This window comes from Macaca nemestrina, chromosome 5 (genome assembly GCF_043159975.1).
Source record: "Macaca nemestrina isolate mMacNem1 chromosome 5, mMacNem.hap1, whole genome shotgun sequence".
NCBI lineage: Eukaryota > Metazoa > Chordata > Mammalia > Primates > Cercopithecidae > Macaca > Macaca nemestrina.
In genome coordinates this window covers 90,294,694-90,317,013 of record NC_092129.1, presented here as the reverse complement: position 1 = coordinate 90,317,013, position 22,320 = coordinate 90,294,694, and the positions used below count along the sequence as shown (strand labels likewise).

The window sequence follows — 22,320 nt, the reverse complement described above, 5'->3', positions numbered from 1 at the left end:
AGTTAATAATGTTCAGTTGTTTTTATATTTACTGAATGTGTGTTAATTCACCCTCTCGATCTCGCGCGTGTATCTGTCCTCAGTACAATATCTATTTGCATGCACCTCTTTGTAGTTTGCGAATATACAGGATTGATTTAGAGTCAAATAGAGCAAAAGAAAATCCACACTACGAAAGCGGGACTAACCCTAGGAAAATGCAGGGGGAAATGAAAACCTCTGTGATAAAGAGATTCAGAGATCTTTCAATCCCTAGGTTTTTAGGATGTTGAGAAAAGGGAGGAAGGAAACCAAGACAGAAAGTAATGGGGCTGTCACTATGCCCTTCACACTTACAACCTTCCTAGATCATTGAGAACACGGTCCGAGGCAATTGGGTCAAAATGATATATGTATATATTTCTTTTTTTTTACCTCTTTAGCTGGTCAACCCCGGCGGTAAACAACCAAGGCCACCACTGCCCAGGCAACAGCTCCAAGGGGCAGGCGATGGTTGCCGGCGTTGAGCTCCCTGCTGGCGCCTTCTGGCGGGACAGCCGGTGCCAAAGAGCGGCCAGGGAAACAAACACCAAAGGGGGACTATACAGATGTCATGGATGCACATGTAGGATCATAATCTGTCCAGAAAGCGGAGAGAAGGAGGGCGACAGGCTACGGGATCCTGGTCCAAGAGCCGCCGCAATGGAGCGGGCGGCGGTGTGCGCGCACAGGTGCCACAGGCCGGTGGCGCGGCGAGCTGTAGCGGCTGCCTCCCGGACTCAGCACTCGCACCAGCGCGCTGAAGCCGTGGCTGCTGCCAAGCTTGGGTAACCCCCAGCCTGAGCCACGAGAGGAAGAGCCCAAGGAAAGGGCGCGAAGGGGGAAGAACGGTTGGGTAGAAGGAGGGCGAGGGAGAGACCCATGGCCTCGTCTTCCATTTCCCCTCCCGAGCTCATCTGGTGGGAACCTTTGCTGTGCTCCTGCGCGCCTCCCTCCCCACCCCCTCAACTCTGGGCGACCATCTACCCCTCTCCCCTCGCTCACCCCCCACCCTTCCTGCTCTTCCGTCTCTCCCTACCGCGTGCCTCCTCCCCTCCCCCTCGCCCCCCTCCCCTCCAGCAGCAGTAGCTGTAGCAGCTTCAGCGAAGCCGGAGATGGGCAGAGAGCGCGCGCGGCGCAGCAGCTCCAGATTCACTGCTCTCCCCTGCAGCTCCCCGCGCCCCCGTCGCTGTCGCCGCCTCGGTGTCCCCCAGCTCCCGTCGCGCTCTTAGGACAGCGCCGCCACCGCCGCCTGGCCCTGCCTGCCTCCTGCGCCGCGCAGCCCTCGCGAGCGCCCCGGATGGCGCTTTACCCCCAGGACTGGTGAGTAGGCGGGAGAGTGCCGGGGGTCGGGCTTCAAAGCTTGGCGCGGAGAGAACATCTTTTGATTTGGGAGGCACCCCAAACCAGCTGCTGTGATTCTCCGTCCTCCAGGCAGAGGGTCCAGGGAGGGTGCTGCTCTGTGGTCCCCAAGGGGATGTTTGATTTCAACTCCACCTGCTGGCAACCTGAACCCCTCTCCCTCTCGGGGACAGCTGCCTGCAGCTCACAGTCCCGCCTCACCTTCCAGCCCCCAGGCTCCCACACCAGCAGCAGCAGTAGATGGCCCCGACCCTCTGGTCACCCCAAACAGGGTCATCTCTACTCTTACCGTCCCTGCGTTCCTACCTTATGCCAGTGCGCAAACGCCCCCATCTGCCACCCTTCACCGGATCTCGCGCTGACAAAGCCTTCTCCACAAAGTCCTCCCTGACCCACCTTCTCGCCTTCCCCAAAGCCTGGCTCGCGAGCCCTACTGCCCCGTCCTATTCCTTCCCAGGGTGAATGGTCCTCGGTGAATTCTGAGCTCATTCCCTCGACACAATGGTGCCTCTCCAGATTTTCTGACAGTCACCTCAGGAAATTGACACAGACACGCTGTGATCCTGGCTTCCGTACAGTTACTTTGTGTGTTACTCAGTACCTGGGCTGTTAAGGGTATGATCAAGCATGAAAAAATAAAGACAGAAAACAAACCCTTTGGAACCAAACTTTTTGTCATTGTTGTTTTAAAGCGCAGAACAATTTGCATTGCTTAGGTTTGTTCTGTTCATTGAGAGGCGTCTTAGCTGAGTACAGGAAACACACCTATTTTACCTGTTCCTGCGGAATTGGTCTTACTTCCAGGTTAAGAACGGAGCACCTGCCTGGGCGGGGAATCTCTTTCAGCAGCAACACTATCAAAAGCTCAGCAACGCTTGAGGATAAGAAGCTTTTTCTTGAAGGAGATGAGAGTAGCACCAAACTTACCCTTTAAAATCTTCTTTGAAATTGCAATCAGCCAAAGCTCTTATTTTTCTTTAGGTGTAGTGGCTAAAACAGGGATATAGGAGGATTAGAAAACGTTGTACCAGGAAGCTCCTGCACTATTTGGGTGCTTCTGGAGTTGTGTAGTATCTTAGCACCAGACGGTATTCCTGTAGAAGTTTCCTTAGGGCAGTAGTCATTTCTTCTGAAACCATGTTTACTGTTTTATGATTTCTAGTTGGAGTGCGAGAAAATAGAGTTGTGTTCAATGAATGAATATGAGCAAGGGGGATGGAGGAATAAGTGAACATCGGGAGGGGTCAGTTAAATAATAAAATTTGTGCTCTCAATTTCTCATGTACTGAAATCTTAAAAACAAAACTACCCCACACAATTTATGGCTTAATATTTTAGACAAATGATAAAAAGACATTTATTTCAACGTGGCATTTTACTCCATGGAACCCTTGGTCATAGGACTTGTGTTCTAAGCAATATGGATAAGTATATCCAGAAATAAAGGTTAGGAACTTTAAAAGGTGGCCCATTGTGTCAATATAAATTTCCTGATATTATTATCACTATAATTTGATGGGAATGCGAATTAAAGTGCCATTCTTGCTCTTGCAGTTGGTGGAGAGAGATGTATGCTTCATCACCTTAAAGGAGCAAGTCTCAGGCTATATAAGAAATAGGAGGGGACAGTTGAACCATCATCTAGGGAATTTGTTAGTCAATATTGCCTTAATACCTTCTCCAATGTCAGGAATTTTTGTTGGTTTGTTTTCATTCAAACTGCATCTGAGCTTTTATTTCCCTGTTGTGTAGACATAGGCAAAAATGCACTGAGCAAGTCCACTGACAAGGGATGGTTTAAGTAAATGTGGATAGCTGCACTAAAAGTCAAGAGGGGCTGTGAATAATGACTTTACTGTTGGTTTTCTAAATTTGAAAATTTTAGTTGGTTATATTTAGGGCTTGACTAAGAACATTCAAAGCTGTATTTAAATTTGTAGTTGCTGCAAATATCCACATGTGGCCATGACATGAAGATAGTAAGTATGTCAGGAGCTGAATCAAAAGATTATTTGATTATTTCCATACATATGTTTAACATTTGGGTAACAGTAGGGTGACTACTATGCACAGTATATCCAACAGTAATTAATCTGTATTGGGACTGATACATCCTAAATTGAAAGCAAGGTGTAATACTTTGATCAGTTATTGCCCATAATCATGTTAATGATAAATTAAAGTCAATGTATTCTAACATAATTCCAATTAACATGAAAATATTAACAAGGTCTCAGAATTATCTGTGAGAATGCAAATAACTAGTCCGCCAAAAATTATGGCAAGAATTTCTATAAAGAATTACTGGTGAGCTGAAAGTCAAGATCTGCCAGGATTTAAGGTCATTGTCATTAGTAAGACAGACTAAACAGTTAAATATAACATATGGGGAGGTAAGGCACACCAATATTGGAATGGCATATCTTTAAGTACCATTGAACTGTATCTTATAATGCTCATAATCATATGCCACCTAGAGGATGATGGTTTAAATTAAATATTTGCAATGTTAAATATAAATTAAACATTATAAAGATAAATTTAAAATTATGGAAATTATATAGGTTATTCTATCAACAAGTTGTTGTTAGTTGAATGTTCCTTGTGAAACCATGTTTTGCCTTGTGTGTGATGAAGAGAAAGAATGATTGAGGAAGAGAGAGCTGCAGGAAGGGAGACATAGAGGGAAACACTTCAACCCCTTGGAGACTGGCTTAAATTATTTAATCCAATTAAGGTAACTAAATACAAGTTCTATTATTTTGGTATTTGGGATAACAACTGTTTTCCCGCTTGAATTTTAGGATATGACTCCTTAATTATAGCAATAAAAATATAAGTTTTTTAAAATAAAGTCTTTTTATTACTTTTATTTAGTAAAATCTGAGCATCAAAGGCAAACCATTTTGTGTAATCTAATTGATGAATTAAACTAAATAAAATTCTAGACAAATTTATAAAAATACTTTAAAAAAGAAAGCACACATACTCACACCTCACACATACCTAAAATTACGATATTAGATACAGAGCGAAACAATTTAGTGTCTTATGAAGGCAAAAGGATTCAAAGGATAACCACATACAATATTTTTATACTTTAATATATATTTTATATTTTCTTTTTCATTGTGGTGGATGCATTATTACATTTTTATAAGTATTTGCATTTTATTTATAAATTCATGTCTATATTATAAAATGCAAATTTTATAAATTCAAATAATCCCCAAATTACACTTGTAAGTATAAAATTATTACATAAATATTCATAATTTTGCTTTCTATCTTGCATTCTGGAGGGAGTATTCAGCAGAACACATTCTCAAAGAGCAAATATGTAAAATGAATATTTCAGAATAAACGTGATGATTCAACCAAAGTTTTACAACAATGCTATAAAGTGATACTCTCATAAACTCTAATGTACAATTAAAATTCCTTACAGATACATTTAAGTTGTGTGATTTTTTACCTGTGACTGATTGTGTAAAACACAATTTTATTCATTTAGCTGTAAATGGGATGCTTGGCATTCTTAATAGAGTCACAGCATTCAGATGTTGATTAGAAATATAGAGAGCATTCCATTTCTATTACTCTAATGACTTGCTCAAGGTTGCAGAGTGGTTAAGAGAAACAGAGTTCAAATCCTGGTCTCCTGACTCCTTGCTGTATTTGTCTTCTATAAAATAAAAAAAATTTTCCACTTATTTTATTTTAAGATATTAATAAAGGAGAAGTTAGTATTAATGTTAAAGAAATCTGAAAATAAAATGAAATAAAATGTCTGTGCTTCTTCAAGGACCATCTCAATGCTTAGTCTTCCAACACACCATAGTTAAAGGTAATCAGTCAACCAGACTTCTTCATTCACTCCCACCTTCAGGTTAAAGCTTGGGAAATATTTAAAAATTAAACTGCAACTAGCCCACTTAAAAATCTTTTAACATTTTTGCACAATTTTTATTAGAAATTCCTCACTTATGCAGTGTAAGTCTTTTCATGTTAATAGCATGTCATGGACGCTTCCATATAAACTTTTATAGACAATTGACTGAAAAGTACTCCTAAAAAACAGGTTTTAGTTTCTGTAAACAAAATACACTTGTTTCATTTCCATGCTGATTCAATATTTATGTTATCACAGATAAAGTTTCATATCCATATGTTTATTTATTTTTAAATTTTTACCTCCATAGACTGTGAATTGCTCAGGTGGTCAGGGAAGGTAAATTTGTTTCACAAAATTCCAGGCCCACAGATGAAAATCCTGGCACTTTTAGCTTTCTCTTCACTGATAGCCAGAGGGATCAATGAAAGTGAATGACTAAATCAATGGGAAACCATCATCATTAATGCGTAAAAAATAAGCTCTCAAATGTATTCTTGGTGATGGTGGCTCATCACCATGATTTCATCTAGGAAGAATAACATGGTGACATATTTTGGTATCTCAATTACATTTTCTGGAACAATACTGTATTATCTAAACGTGGTTGGATTGATGTAAACTAGGGGAATCAGTGATCTTGTACTGCTGGGTGTCTGGTTCAAAAGCCGAGGCATTGATCTTAGGCATTGGTCTTCTTATAGCGCATTAAGATGCAAATATGGCTGAAAGGAAAACTACATCTCTAGGGCTCCCCTGACATAGTTTCTTTAGAGTGTAATTCAGCCTCTCTTTATTGAGGGCCTGTGGGGCAAGAACTGAAGTGATGATGGCAGGCACAAGAGTAAGTATGATTTAAACTCTGACCCCAAGCAGCTTAAAGTTTAAGTGGAGAAACCAGCAAGAACAAATAGAAAGGAGTGATGAGACACCAGCTGCTTTAACCTAGGGAATGTCACCTTGGTATTAAACAAGGGTGTCCAGGAAAAACTCAAAAAGACCAAAAATGAATAAAAATCTGTCTTGTGTAGCATGGATCTAGGCATGCCGTGGCTAAGGCTAGACAACAAAAATGATTTAGTTCCTTAAAAAAAGCAAGTTTCCATTGCTTTCTATATTAATTTTAACTATGATAGAGTTTTTTTTTTTTTTTTTTTTTGGACAATGCTGGAACCTATTAGGAGAACGAACATAGGTAGTCCCAAACTAACAAATTCAGTGGTTGATTCAGTCCTTGGAGGTCACAGGGTACTCTGTTAATGGAAATGTAACTAAGTATATACTTTTACAGTAAGTAGGAAATGCTTACCTTTTAAGAAACTTAAATCTTCAAGGAATATTCACAGAGAGGTACATGCAGAGGATGCAGGGAAGGAGGTTATGAACAGTATATGTAATATCTATTTCATAATCAAAGGTTTAAAAACCACTTTAATAAGTTAGACAACCTTAAAAGGTATTTGTAATTATCTATATTTTATTTACTCTGGTGAATATTTATTGAACAGTTTCTATTCAGTGATAGAAAAGGAGGATGACATATAGTTGGGATGATAAAATATATACTCATTGAGTAATTTGGGAGAAGTATATGGCAGCATTTAAATAATATGTATTACATGTCATCTGACCTAGAATATGGACTGGATAATTACTTTTATACCCAAAGTTTATAATATTTATGTTATTGGAAAAAATAATGGCCTCGAAAAGCTTCTGAAGGTGCCTGAATTATGCTATAATAGGAACAGCTTATGCTCATGAAAGATGTGATTCATTTATGTTCAATATTGGTTTACCAAGAGAAAAAAATAAAGTATTCGATTTTTACATGAGGGAAAAATATACCTCCTAACTTGTTGACTGTTTTATGAATTCTTTACTACTTTATGTTTTCATGACATTCATTGTGTGAAGAAAGTGACTGAGTTACATGGGTAATGTGATTAGAGAACCTCAGGGAAAAATGGGGAAATCTGTGACATGAGATGAGCTACAAGACACAGGTGTTAATGATAACGATGTGTCACTGTAGGGAGCCAACTGAGCTATTTCACTAGTCAATTCCTGCTGACTTTCAAGGGTCCTACAGGGTCTGAGATTAATTTAACCCACTAAGTTAAGTATGAGTGACTGGTTGTACTCCTTGTTTTGAAAAGGCTGCATGAAGGCAGTCAATCCAACTTGTCCTATTTGTCTAAAACAACAGCTTAATGGTGTTTGTCTGTCTGCACTGAATGGTTAAGCAAGAGTTACAGAAATGGGCGTGGGAAAGACATCTGGAGGTGTTGACAGGTATCGCATGGGAAATACAGAAGCTGAGACCATCTCCTCTATTTCCAATGGATTTTTTGCTATGGCTAAGGTGAATGTAGATCAAATCATGGTCCGAGCTGTCTGGTGTGGGATGGCAGGTCTGGTAGAGAGTTAAATTTAAGGCACTTGCAACAGTTGAGTGAACCACTTTTTCATGTAAAGCTGAGATGCCACTGGAAAGCCGGGCGAGCTACAAGCTGGAATATACTCTTTCTATTTGATAAGCAAGGTTCATAGGACCCCTTTTTATCTTTATTTGTCATTGAATCTGAATTGGTACACCCCAAAATGAAAATAGTATGCCAGACAGTCATAGGGTCTTCAGGAACAGGAGTTCAGTTCTGACAAGAGCCCAGCAGCAAGCTAATAGCTACTTTTCAAATGAGGTGTACCTGGTAGGAGTATATCCTGTATGTTAAGGAGGTGATCTGTCCAAAATCCCAAAGGGCTCCTGTGAATGGAAGCTGCTTACATTTTCCTGGGGCTCCAATTAGAAAAATCATTAGTCACAGAAACTGGTAGCTTACAGGTTAATTAGGGATGTGGGACCCCAAATGTCAAGAGAAGGCCACAGCCTGCTAACACAGTGTGTTGGTTTATGCTTCATTCAGAAGATGCTGATGTTTTGGACCAGCTAATATAGAAGTCCGAGTAGAATTTCCAAGTGAAGAACATACCATCTCCAGTACCCAAAGGTTCCAGTAAGATCCTGAACATTGTTTTTGTTTGTTGCGAATGAAGAGACAGCAGTTTTTCTTTGACTACCAGAAGGATTGAACATTGTGAATCTGCTCATATAGTCCCAAGAAACTTTATTTGACAGTTGGAACCCTGATTTTTTTTCAGAATTTATCAGCTGCCATGGTTGATAGAAGTGTGTCAGCACCACAGTCAAGACCATTGCAATGGAAGCTCCTGACTGGCTCATTAACAGGACATCATCTGTAGAGTGAAAGCTTTGCACCATAGAGAGTAGGGACATTCATGCTGACCTATGTACTACTGATGGCAAATGGCAGAGGAATCTTGGTACCCCTGGGAGTAACCTGTAGTAACTTGGGAGGTTACTACAAATGTATATTGGTGGCTATGTCACATGAATGTGACTTGATCTTTGTCCTCAGAAGCCAGCTGTATAGAAAAGCTGGCATTGGTACAGTCCAAGACAGCATACCAAGAGTTTAGTCTGTGCAATGGATTCAGTTACATGGATAGTTGGGATTGTGAGACTAACAACTTGATTCAGTTGGCGATAATCTCTTCTAAGTTTCTAGCTCTCATTACCCTGTTTCACTGATCATACAGTGCTGCTGTATTAAAATATTGCATCTCTTAGCGCCCATGTTCCCTTCGAGTCTGCAATCAAGGCCTGATTTTCTTTTCTCTTTTTCTTTTCCTTTTTTTTTTTTTTTTTGAGACAGAGTCTCACTCTGTCGCCCAGGCTGGAGTGCAGTGGCGCTATCTCCGCTCACTGCAAACTCTGCCGCCTCCCGGGTTCACGCCATTCTCCTGCCTCAGTCTCCCTAGAAGCTGGGACTGTAGGTGCCCGCCACCACGCCCGGCTAATTTTTTATTTTTTGTATTTGTAGTACAGACGGGATTTCACCGTGTTCGCCAGGATGGTCTCGATCTCCTGACCTCATGATCCGCCCGCCTCGGCCTCCCAAAGTGCTGGGATTACAGGCGTGAGCCACCTCGCCCGGCCTCTCTTTTTCTTTATACTGTTTTTGTTGGATCATCTGGGAGGAAGTAGAGAACAAGACCAGAAACTGATTTACGTGTCCCATTAACACTTCACTACATTTGGCCTTTCCCAATTGTGATAATCTCCCCAGGCACTTAACTGATGATGAAGTATAAGCACTTAATATATTAATTACTATACAATCGGATATAGAAAAAAACAACAGTACATTGAATTGCCCCAAAGGGCTCCACTCATGAGATCATGTTAGCTTGCCTTTCCCACTGTGAATCCTGCTTAAACCCCATTAGCTAAATCAGACAATCTTTTTCTTTCTATAAATCCAGTTTAAAACGTGACTTGTGTGTCCATATCCAAATATCCTAAAAGTTTTATTCCCTTATTTTCCTGAAATTCCTCAACATTCTTGGATAGGTGCATATGTCATTTGATACCCATTGGGAATAGGGATACCCTGACCTGTAGTCATGTTTCTCTTTAAATAAACTGAGATTATGGGAGAGGGGCATAGAAGAATCAGAGGGCAAGGGAGGAGAGAGACTTCATATGTACTATCCCAGTTTCAATGATACAGCAGTGGCTCATGGCGTAACCAAATTAACTTAGAATATTGTTGTCCACCCAATACTCTATATTGGGAGCAGGACTCTTGAGGCTGGCACCGTTTATTTCATCCTTGGGAATCCCTTGACTCGGAAGCCACAGATACATTGCTGTTTTTGCTAGGGTATGGGGTTTGTGACCTCTGGCTGACTCAGTCTTGGCTGACACAGTGGTGACTTTAAAGCATCCACCTTACTTTAGAGCATTAGTTGCCCCATTATCTTGTATCTGTTAAGCTCTCCCAGTTACAGCATCAAGGATACGGAAGTTTCTCTGCACAGTGTTGATGACCTCAAGAATGGACCTAGGTTTCTTTGGGTCTCTTTCTCAATTTTCTAGTGGGTCAATTTTATCAGAATTCTAGACACAATCCAGGCCAGTAAGAGCCCAAATACTAGTCAATGCCTTATCTGTGGTTTTCCACAGGAGTTTTTCTGTCTCAGAAAAATCTCCTCAAGAGGAGTAAAGCTTTCTTATAGCAGCAAAGTCCCACTGCAAAAAGCTTGGATAGATTTTCTCATTACTTCCAAGTGGACCTACGGTTGACATGAAGGAGAGATTTAGCTGTAAGTCAACGCAGCATTTGCCATGATTCCTTGAGAAGCAATATGATCCATAACCCCTCCTTTCCATTGTGAGCCAAAATTCTAATGATTCACCTGGTTTCTGGTTATGGAGTTCCCCTTTTCACACTCAGTATATGTACACATTACTCTTAACTATTGTCTGAAAGAAGGTAGAAGCTTCTGCCTACCCAGTGCAAATCTTAGTATTAGTTGTTACAGTGCTGCAGGTCTGAGACTGGACTCCAGATTCCAGTCTCAGACAAGGAACTTGTTCCATTTAGAGAAAAATTCTGGCATCCATACTTTACCTATTTTTGTTATTTAGCTTGCAATGACCTCCTTGATTCCTCCTCATTAAAAGGGAAAGAAGTTAAGGACTGTCTATTGCCTAGTGGCCCATATAATTTGTAAACATCTATGTTACTGATTCCTAAGGACTTCTTTCAAATATTTATTTTCCTGAAATTTCTCGACATTCATGGATGAGTGCATATGTCCTTTGATATTTATCAGGGATATGGATACCCTGACCCTAGTTATGTTTCTGTTTAAATAAACGAGGTCATGGTAGAGGGACAGAGAGGAATCAGAGAGAAGGGAAGGAGAGAGACTTCATGTGTACTATTAGTTTCAAGTGATGTGGTGGTGGTTCATGGCATAACCCAATTAACTTTTAGTATTTAGTAGGTCTGCAGGGCTCTCATCTTTCCTCTTCCAGAAAGCCATGAGTTTGTCAGCTTCCCATCCTCATCACTAACGTTATAAAAATCTCTGAAGCGTCGGAGAGTTTTCCCTGCTCACAAGTTAACATGAAAACCTGCCACAGTTGAATGGATGCTGGTAGAAAACAATAGACTCCTAGGTCAGAGATGAAGGACAATTTATTTTTTACTGCAATAGCAGTAGCAAAAATATCAACATTTTTGTCCTGCTCCCTGGGTCCCGATTTCCACAAGGCAACATGAAGTATACACATTACAAACAAAAAGACCCTGAATTTAAGGAATTCTACGCTTTTATAATGGGCAATGAGCATGCCTCCCTTTGTTCCAGAAGATACTATTTCTGTCCTCTAAGGCTGTTTGCTTTACAAACATCTTTTTAAAATAGTTCAAAACAAAAGCAGCCAATGATTCTTTCATAAGATGTGCAGAAATGTGAAAGACCCATGGGAAATTGTCTCCCAATAGTGACGAAAGACTTCCATAAGTGACTGTTTGGATAGGCTTCTTGTCTGTGGTACGATATATGTTCATCCTTGCTATTTCCTCATGATGGAATGCATTAAACTTTTGTTACCTGAGATTGATGAACCTGTCACTAAGATAGAAAATAAAAAGGAAGCTTTTGGAGCAAATATATTGTATTTAAACTGCAATATTAGAGTCTTAATTAGTAATTCCTGACTATAACCTATATAGGTTACAGCACAGGGCATGTTAAAGAATTAAGAATTTCTATCAGGAAGTAAAAATTTGAGCCCAAACCACAAAATATATTAAATATATATTTTGTGTAATTACAGTGTATTGTAAATCAAAATCATTAAGCAAAAATGTGTTATTACATGTTTCCCATGGCCGTAATGTTTCTCCAATGCTTTATAGTTTGAAAGGTGTCAAAATTTTCCTAAATAATCAAAACAAAAAGGTGCGATACTGCTTTAATATGTTTAATTTTTTCAAGACTGAGCATAATTGTCATCTCTAATAGTCATTTCCTATGCACTAGGCTTGGACACATGCCTTTCTCTGTATTGACACAATGGCAGGTTCATTTGTACCATTTTATGCCTTTGCAACATCATGTTGGCCTTATATATTTATGTTTCCCTGACTGGATTACTTTGAAATTAAACCTTGTTGCTTATTACTCTTTGTTCTCTTAGCGCCTACCACCCCAACTGAAGCATGGTGAGTATCCAATAAATGCTAGTAGAGATGAACTGAAAGTAACAGTGTCTGTTAATGTTGAATTTACTTTCAGATATTTCAGACAATTATGTCCCATGAGGAATAACTGAATGGAAGATGTAAAGAATATTTGAGCTGAAATAATTTATAAAATTTCTTAATGACCATTGTTTTACTTATAGTCATGTAAATATTCATATCCTGATACTCATTCCTAGTTTTAAGACATCCCGAAACATTTAAAATTTTGCATGTATAGTGAAACTTTAAGATTTTATAAATCTTTTATACTTTTAGACATCGAAGAGAGGGTCACAAAATTAAATGTAAGACTTTGTTTAATTATCAAAAGGTTTGGAGTCACTTATTTATATTATCCAGAATTGACTTCTATTCTAATGCTGCATTAGAAATTTCAAAGCATCTTGCCTTTCCCCTTTTTCAAAGAAGTAGACTGAAGATGAATACATGTCCCTTTCTCTGCCCTAATGGACAGATGTTCTTTCTTTATTTCTTTGTCATAGTTTTTTGTTTCTCTTGCATTCAGATAGATGTCTGCTGCTCATACCTACCTTTGCAGTTTCTGTCACTACCCCACCTAATCATTATTGTCATTATCACCAGTGCTGCCAACCCTGAAATCTGGTGCATTTCTCCCCTTCCTCTTTTCTCAAATTTTCCAATTTCTTCTGACTTTTATTGCTTACTCATATTCTAAAAACAACAAAAACATAAACAAAAGGACTGTCTCTAAGGGACAGCTGCCCTTTCCTTCTGGGCAGTGAACTTGAAGGATCAGAAAAAGTGATGGGTTCTCTGGCTCTTATTCTCTATTTGTTGGTTATCTAAGGACTGGCTGTATCTTCACTTCAGTTCAAGGGCTGTATTTTTCTGGTTTTTTTCCAGAGCCATTTTGGAAATTTAAGAATTCTAAATTCTTGGACTTTGATTAGCCAATGTTTTGCTGTTTTCTTCATATAAAACAGGTTTTTGTAACTTTTTTGTCCTAACACTGCCCTGTTATTTAATAGCAACATTAACAAGTGAATACCTTAGAACTTATAAAATATGTGTGTCATTTCAGAGAACAAAAAGGTTGGAATGAATGAAACAAAAGAAAGATATGTTTTTATGGGAAGCATGGAAGGTCAGGAAATGACTGGTTTGCTTGGAGCATGTCAGTGGCAATCTTGTGCAGAAGAAAAGAGGAAGATATCAAACAATAGAAAAACATAGAAATACTATAGAGATAAGAGGGGGCAAAGTAGCAAGTTCTAGAACAATAAAGACAAATATTTACCTATGTTATAATAGGGCTTCATGGAAACATTGCATTACATAGAAAAAAAAAAAAACCACAGAGCTATAACCAGATATTGGTTACAATTAAATTCTTACTTGTTTATTGAGTTAACTATTCAATTGGTGCAAAAGTCATTGCAGTTTTGGCCATGACTTTTAATGGCAAAGTAATGCTTAATTAAACATTAAGTAACATTTCACATTTTTAATTAAACAAAGATAATTATCAACTATCTAGCTGAGAGATTAAAGTCAAATTTCTTAGTATATCTAAGACTCTTTTTCCTATTACATAACAACTTGCTTAATTATTTTGAATGTGGAATTAGATAATATGTAGAAATCTTTAAAACTGACTGGCACTGTAAATTTTCATTCAACAAATGTTACATTTTCTCCATACTTAAGAATAAGAAGACACAATCATTTCAGCTTGTAACAAATAAAATGAGTCTATTTCCCAAGTAGACAGTTAGCAAGAGACAATTAGATAATCCAATCTGATAATCAGCAACTTGGAGAATTTTGGAACTTTCAGAATATTATGTAGTAATGCAGGAAGAAGAATATAATGAGCACTGAAGAGTTAATTAGAATCATACTTTCCATGACAATATGAAGTAAGTACTTAGAAAAGAAGGTATCTGTTTTAATAATTATTAAATCACAGTGGTATAACATTTTTTTCCACAAGAATTAAAACTCATGAACAAGAGGAGTTCCTCTTTTAACTAGGATGAACAAAACTGGAAACAGTGTCAATCCCAGCCTCACAAGACAAAGCCAGATGAACTACAAAACTATAACTTTTGTTAAAACTCTTGTAAAACTGAGTTCACTGGGCAAACAAATATCTAGGTTTTCAGGAAATGATAGGTTCCTCCACTGAGAAATGAGTCATGGGGATAGTGTCATACGTGGCAGAGAATAGAATAGGACCTGGCTGTCATACAAGCGATGATAAAAATTATTATTATTTAAATTATCTAACAAGAAATTCTGTAAAAAGCTAAAATTGTTACAAATTGCCAAAGACTGACTGACAGTTTAGAAACTCTGGTAATCCCTCACAAAAGGGTAATCTGATGTCACCCATTGGGGCTTTTATGTGGACTTCCACCAGGTACTTATGAGAAATGTTGGAAGCAGGGTGGGAGACAGGAGGGAGCCTGTTGGCAAAACAGGTGCAGAGTAAGGGATTGGCTGTCACTTCAGATAAAACACAAAATCCCAGTCTATTCAAGCTCGCATCCCATATCCTAAGCACAAGGCTAGAGGAATGTAAAGTCTTTGGCACCCTAAAGGTCAGCTCTTGACTAGCTTAACTCAATGCCCCAAACTAATGACTTTAGAGTAGCAAGAGTATACTCTGTTTCTAGGTATAAATGATTGGCATCATTCCCAATTATTTTGCACTTGATATTTGACATTTAATTGAAAAATTATAAGATATACAAAACTTAAGAAAAAAAAAACCCATTGTCAACTTCAAGCAATGAACCAAACCAGATTTAGGGATGACCCAGGAGTTGAAATTATCAAACAGGGACTATGACTAATGTTTTAAAGAACCTAATAGGAAAAAGTGGGCAATCTGCATGAAAGGATGGAGAATAATGGCAGAAAAATCGAAAGTTCAGGAAAGATTGAAATGAAGGTGAGAAGTGAAAGGAAATATTATCACAGATCACAAATTCTATAATAAGTGGATGAATTTACCAACAACAATCCCAAATATGTGTGCAGCTAAGAACAGAGTTTCAGAATCCCAGAAGCAAAATTGATCAAACTGAAAGGATAAAAAGATAAGTCCACAACTGTGGATTTTTCTAATGACTAGAACTCCTCTGTAGTTAATAGAACAAATAGAAATCAGTAACTGTATAGATGGCCTGAACAACGTCCTCAACCAATTTGACATAACTGATAATTATAGAATACTCCACCCAATAACAACAGAATATGGAAGAAAATACTTACAAAATACGTATCATAAAGGACTGATATGCAGGATATATAAAGAATTATCACAATTCAATGAACAAAACCAAATAACCCAATAAAACAAGTTGCAAAATATTTGAACAGACATTTTAACAATGGAGATATGTGGTTGGTAAAAAAAGTAGTGAAAAGATGTTCAACACTGATAATTACTAAGAAAATTAAGCAAATTAAAATTGGAGTAAGATACCACTGTATAGCTATTAAAGCAAAACAAAAACAGGACAAACAAACAAAAACATGACCTAACCAAGTCCGAGTGAAAATGTGGACCAGTTGGAACAATGGTACATTGCTGGAAGGGATGCAAAATGGTACTGCAATTTTGGAAACTGTTTAATAGTGCCTTATAAAGTTAAAAATACAGATACCTGACCCAGCAATACCATTTCTAGGTATTTGCTCAAGTAGAATGAACATGTGTTTCTGCATACAAATATAATGAATATTTAAGTGTGAATGAATACCCATACTTGCCAAAAACTAGAAACAACCTAAATGTCCATCAACTGCTGAATAAATAACAAACTGGTATATTCATACAATGGCATACTACTTAACAATAAAAAGGATTGAACTACTGCCCAGTGAAAAATTGTACTCAAAAGGCTACACGCTGCGCAATTACATTTATACGACGTTAAAAAAAAATAAAATAAAAACTTAGGAACAGAAAACGTATTAGTGGTTCCCAGGGGTTAGGGTGGGAAATAGAGGCTGATTTTAAAATGACAAGAAGAAAGATTTTGGGGGTGATGGAACTGTGCTATATCTTGATATTCACTGGTGGTCTGTAGGCCTTTGTCAAAATTCATAGAACTTGCCACTTTAAAAAGATTAATAATCTGTTTGCAAATCATATTTCAATAAACATGATTTAAAAAAAATCGTGAGTGGAAGAATGAAAGAATTCCCATTAGGTAGGTCTACATATTAGGCACTTTCTAACAGTGCCTAGAGATGATTATTTCACATATTTTTAATTCCTGGCAATTTGAACATTTGAGTATATGTGTGTAAACAACCTAATTTTGGTAAATAACATTTTGCATTATTCCAAAGTATTGACACACATCTATATTACTGCAATCTTTATTAAATTCAATAATCATAATCTAACCCTAACCTTGAAGAGTTATTGGGAAAGGCTGTTGAGACAGATTAGTAGATAAGAAAACTAATTCAGAGAGGTTGCATGGTTTGCTGGCGCTATTAAGCATTGCAGTCAGACTAGTAATCATATACTGGGAGGACTTACCTTTATGTAGAGTTAGGGTGACTACCCCCCAAGATCATGGCCCAGTGTAGCAAATTAGACTAGTAAAAGATTATCTGCCCGCAACTGGACAGTAATTATTTAACAGATAGTGTATCCTTCAATAGAGCAACAGAATATTTATTCCCTAGCAATTTATAAGGAAGCATACTTTTGACCTGCTCCATCTACTATTCATCAAAAACTTAGTTATATTGATTGGTACATTTTGGAGAACTGACTGTTGCTCTAAGGAAATTGGCCCCAAATTTAAATACTTTACTCTATTTTTAAGTCTTTTAAAATATATTTTTCCTAATAATTTATTTCTCAGTATATTTTACAAAATTCTTGATGGATAAGAATTTTAAAACAAAACTAGGACTTTATTTCAGTTAGTTTGAGAAATACTTATTCCCAGGCATTCGAACTAACTAAATAAAAATCTGTAGCCCCATATGGCCTATGGCTTTTCAGTTTGCAGTTCTTCCTTTAAATATTCTAAACTTGAGACCTGTGTACCAAGACCACATTATTCTCACCTTTTGCAGAACTGATGTATCTGCATTATGTTTTCAGTTTACATTGATCCCTGGGAAACATACTGTTACATTTAAAAAAAGGTCGTTTTTAAAAAAATCCAGTTTACTACATAATACAGAGTCCTTTTATGATAATCTACAGGAGAATGTTTCTCACACTTTGTTTTCTGAAGGAGCTGTAATTATTTTGTTACTGATTTTATTGAATGAACCTCTTTTTAAGGGCTGCTAGGAAACTCAGTGTCAACTTTCTATCCCCAATGACTACAGAGAGACTACGATACGCATTTTTAAATTATGTAACTTAATTTATGAATGTTCTTGTTTAATTTTATGTTTCCAATCTCATTCAGTCACTAATTTTTTTCTCATAGTGCATGTTAACTTTTAGTAAAGGACACTAGAAAGACAATAAATAGTAAGGAAAGAAAAGAAAGGAAGGAGTACTCAAATATGCTTGTATGCTACATATTAAATATTTGAGTAACTCTAGAGTACATTACTTCTTTAAATTTTACTCTCCTAGATACCTAGTTCAAAAAAATTCTTTGAAAATATAACTTTGAAAATTTTAATGTTTTCAAAGTTATAACAGTAGGGGGAAATGTAATATAATTTTCTATACATGAAAGTAGGCAGTAAAATTTACCCATATTTTCTTTTCAGAACTCCCTGTTCTTAACCAGGTTATGTAAACTGGGAGTCCCTTCTTCATTATCTCCGTCCATGTGGTCTCACAGTGTTTCAGGTTCCGATTTAAGCCTGGCCCTGTCTATAGGCAGGCTGTGTAACCGGAGAGATAACAGCATCCTACTGAGATAATATGCTTTTATTCCTAATGGTAACCTGAGGAGTAGGGGAACAGTACGTGTTATTAGAGCAATTGTAAGAAAACTTCAGGCCAGATTTGCATCCTGTTCAACTCGGCATGACAGTTTTTTGATTCCCGGAAAGAAGTTCCTAGGCTGCTAGGAAAAGATTCCAAGCTATTAAGAACAACTACATGTGGTTTCCAGCTCTCTACAATGAGAGTTGAAATTCTGTATAATTAATTACACCTTATGCAGATAAAAAGAAAGGAAGCGTAAAAGCAAACCACTCTGCTAGTAAAAGTATGAAAAAATATTAAAAGCTTATTGTTATCAGTAGTTTCATAACCACTGCCAAGCTTTGTTCTAAGAATTTGAATATATTGGATTGAGTTTCACTGAAGAAAGAGTAATTGTAATACTTTTCAGCTTATGAGACCTTACATCTCAGTCTCACTGAGAACTTTTTGATCACTAATTAAAGCTGCTAAACAGTTAGTGAACTTCTATTGAATAGAAGCATTTTCCTGATTGATGAGACAGTGCCACCATTAAAATTGGGTACAGAAATTCACAGATAGAATAAAATTACTGATAAAGGGAAATGACTCCACATTCAATTGAAACAGCAGGTCCAGAAAACATATAAGAAATAATTAATTACATAGGCTGAAAATTGTCCAAATCCCTGGAAAACTGTCCAAGGTCAATTTCCCTTCCCCCTAAAATTATTTTCCTGAGGCACATAAAAATGTATTGACACAGACTAGTTGTATAAACAGCACAGAATATGTTGGAAAACTCATTTTTTCAAGCTAAACAATTATATAGACAAGCTGTCTTCTTTCATAAATTTGTCTTCCGATATACCAAAATATAAATATTCATACACACTCAAATTCAAACACATATTTGTTCTTATGTACATACAAATACAAACTAGCAAATATGTAAACACATATACAAATATACTCACATGCAGATGCACATATACATATACATGCTTACATATAAAAACACACATTCATTAAATATATACACAAATACACACACACACATGCATTCATCCTAAACTTAAACACCCTAAATTCAGAAAAAAACCTCCAAAATTTAATAAAAGGGACACGGACATTTAACTTAGGAAGGGAAACCATAGAACAAACAAGAAGACAGAAAATATAAACTCTATACAGTGCTGGATAAGCAGGATCAATCTGACTTCCCATTGGTAGCACTTTTTCAGTATTCTTTTCTTATTTTCATCTTAGTTCTTGATCTTCATATCTTTTGGCTCCTTCCTCTAGCACATCATCCTTCTGAATGAAGCAGGCACAGGAGCAGAGGCAACCTCTGTACCAACTTGGGAAGATGTCATCATTAGAAGGAGTAGAGGAGCATTTTGTCATTATAACTGTTACTAAAAGATAATTGCCTATGAGGTTATGGTTAGGCACTATACCCCTATTACCTACTTATACTGTCCCTGTTTTATTTAGGATTATATCCAATATCCAATATGAAACCAAACCGGCAGAGAAAAAAAAAGCAGAAAAACAAAAAAGCAATACTGTAAATTATAATTCATGTAAGGAGCAGTACATGTTCTTAAATTATTTTTTAAATTATTGTGTTTATTTAATAATTTCTATTAAACTAGTGTGTACATATTTCAGTGAAAGTAAATGCCCTAGATTAGGAAATGAATCAACCAGCATGAATCCGTTTGAGATGCAACAGAACAGAGTGGTTCTGTATCACACACTTACTACTATAAGGGAAATTTAAATATGTGCTTAGAAAACCACCACCTACATCCTTGTGCCCTAAATTATGCCAATCCAGACCCCAAACTTACCCCTGCATCGAACCCAGAGTGCTTGCTTAACAGGTGCAAAGAAAGTTACAAAAACTCTTAACTGGCGGTGAAAAAAAGAAATTAGCCATGATTTCTCTTGCTTTTTCAACTTTTAACTTTGTAAGAAAGATCAGTTTTGGAACAATGGCCTATTACAAAGCAGAAGCATGAGAAAAGTAGTTTGGAAACTACAAGGTACCAGTGGTTTGGATAAGAGGAGATAAGCAAATGATTTAAATAAGAGAACATAGGCAAATTAGCCACACTTTTCTAAAAGCTCTGATAAAAGAGGGACAAAAAGTCATCAGTTCAATTAATTCACTTAAGGTGATGAAATTAGTAAAGAGAAGAAACCTTTGTTAGAAAAAAATGATATAATCATCCTCTATAATAGATTATATCCTTTCCATAAAACCAAAATGCGCTATTACACATATGAGGAGAGGGAGGGAGGGAAAGAGGAAATGAGGAAAAAAGAGAGATGAAGAGAGAATGAGAAAGTCAGAGAGAGAGAAGAGATCCTATTTATTTTGGGAGCATTACTGAATTACTATTATTGACATGACAAAAAATGCATAAATGCAATGAAAACAAATTATTTCCTCCTGTTTCTTTTCTTGGAACAGTAAATGTCACTCTGTATTTAGACATGAAGTTCACACTCTTCATCTCGTCTTCCTTTGCACCCATAACCTTATTTTCTCTTATATCTAATTCAGCTTCCTGTTATCTCTTAATTCATTCATCTAATACATTTAATTTCTTCCATTTTAAGAGGTGATTTTGGAAATATTGTCCCACAGTTTTGAAGACCAATGTAATGTAATATTTACCCAGGAGAACTTCAAAAGATACCTTAATTTTAAGTAGATATATTAGGAAAGTTCCCATCTGCGAAAGAATACTTTTGGTTTTAGATTTCTCATATATTTTGAGCCAAAACATTTACACTTCAGAATAGATATTCTATATAAATGCTAAATAAATAGCTTAATATTGAGAACATAATTTTCATTCAAGATGTTCTTTAAAAATAATATTTGCCTTAATTCTGTAAGGTTCTAAGCAGATTTCCATGCTGCAAGAGTAACAAATTATGAAGAGTAAATATATATCTGAAATTTGCTATTATAATTAAATAAAACCAAGAGCAATGTTAATCTGATACATTGAGTCTATTCATGGTTTGCATAATCATGATGGTGCAGATGATTATTAGGCATAAATGCTAAGTAATTCACAAAAATGACTATCAGTAGAATTGCTTAGTTGAACTAATTTTTTGGGTTTCAGTTCTTCCCATTTTGTCAGTAGGGCCTTTAGCGGTGATAACTTCCCCAGATAACATGAACATTTAATCACGATTATTATTAACTCAAATATAACATAATGTAAATTAGTGTTTCTTCCTGACAGAACCTTAAGTTTCTTTCATTGGAGAGCTCTTCAGTTCATCCAGGAAGCTGAGTCCCAGATTAAAAATCATTGCTGTGATTTGTCTGTATTTTGGAGTATCAAAGGAGACAAAAGAAAAGGAAAGCACCTCCAATCCATCCTAATAATAATCCCACCTTCCTTCCTGCTTTCATATGACATTTATTTAAACCAAACTATAGCTGTGCTTCTCAAACTTCACTGTCCATGTGAATCACCTGAAGATATTGTTAAAATGCAGATTCTTATTCAATAGGTCTGGGTTGGGATGGGGGATTTCTAACAAACACTTAAGTAAACTGCTACTCTGGAAACCACACCTTGACAAGCAAGGGTCTGTAGAACTAGAAAGGTAGAGACCTTTTAGTTCATGGCTCTTAACCAAGAACCTGTGAATCTCTGAGACATTTATCCACAGGTTTTAGGATTCTATGAGTCCCAAGAAGTAAAATGCAAAATTGTATATGTATGTGGGTATGGGCATTTTTAAATTTTCTGGAGAGTTAACAGTTATTAGCTTTTGTAAGAGGTTTTGAAAACCTAATTAAAATAAGTGGATAGTGATTGAATCAATCCCATTTTTAGATAAGTAAACTAAGGTCTAAGGAGGCTAAATTATCTGTGAGGTTCACACAGTTTGTTACAAACCTAGGAATTGCATCCAGGTTTCTGGTGCTTAATGCAGGGATTTTAATAGTACTAGATTGTCTTTCAAACTTTGATTTGGGATAAATAAGTGTAATA

General features: G+C 37.0%; 1 protein-coding gene across 4 annotated transcripts in view; it reads left to right on the top strand.

Annotated features, from left to right (window-relative positions):
* The first annotated feature begins 1,206 nt into the window (after positions 1-1,206).
* LOC105498558 (fucosyltransferase 9) overlaps positions 1,207-22,320 on the top strand; it is a 195,769-nt gene continuing 174,655 nt past the window's right edge. For all 4 annotated transcript variants that reach the window (XR_011623533.1, XM_071096707.1, XM_071096708.1 and 1 more), the window contains exon 1: positions 1,207-1,341. The gene's annotated coding sequence lies outside the window, so the exon portion shown is untranslated. The remainder of the gene's footprint in view (positions 1,342-22,320) is intronic.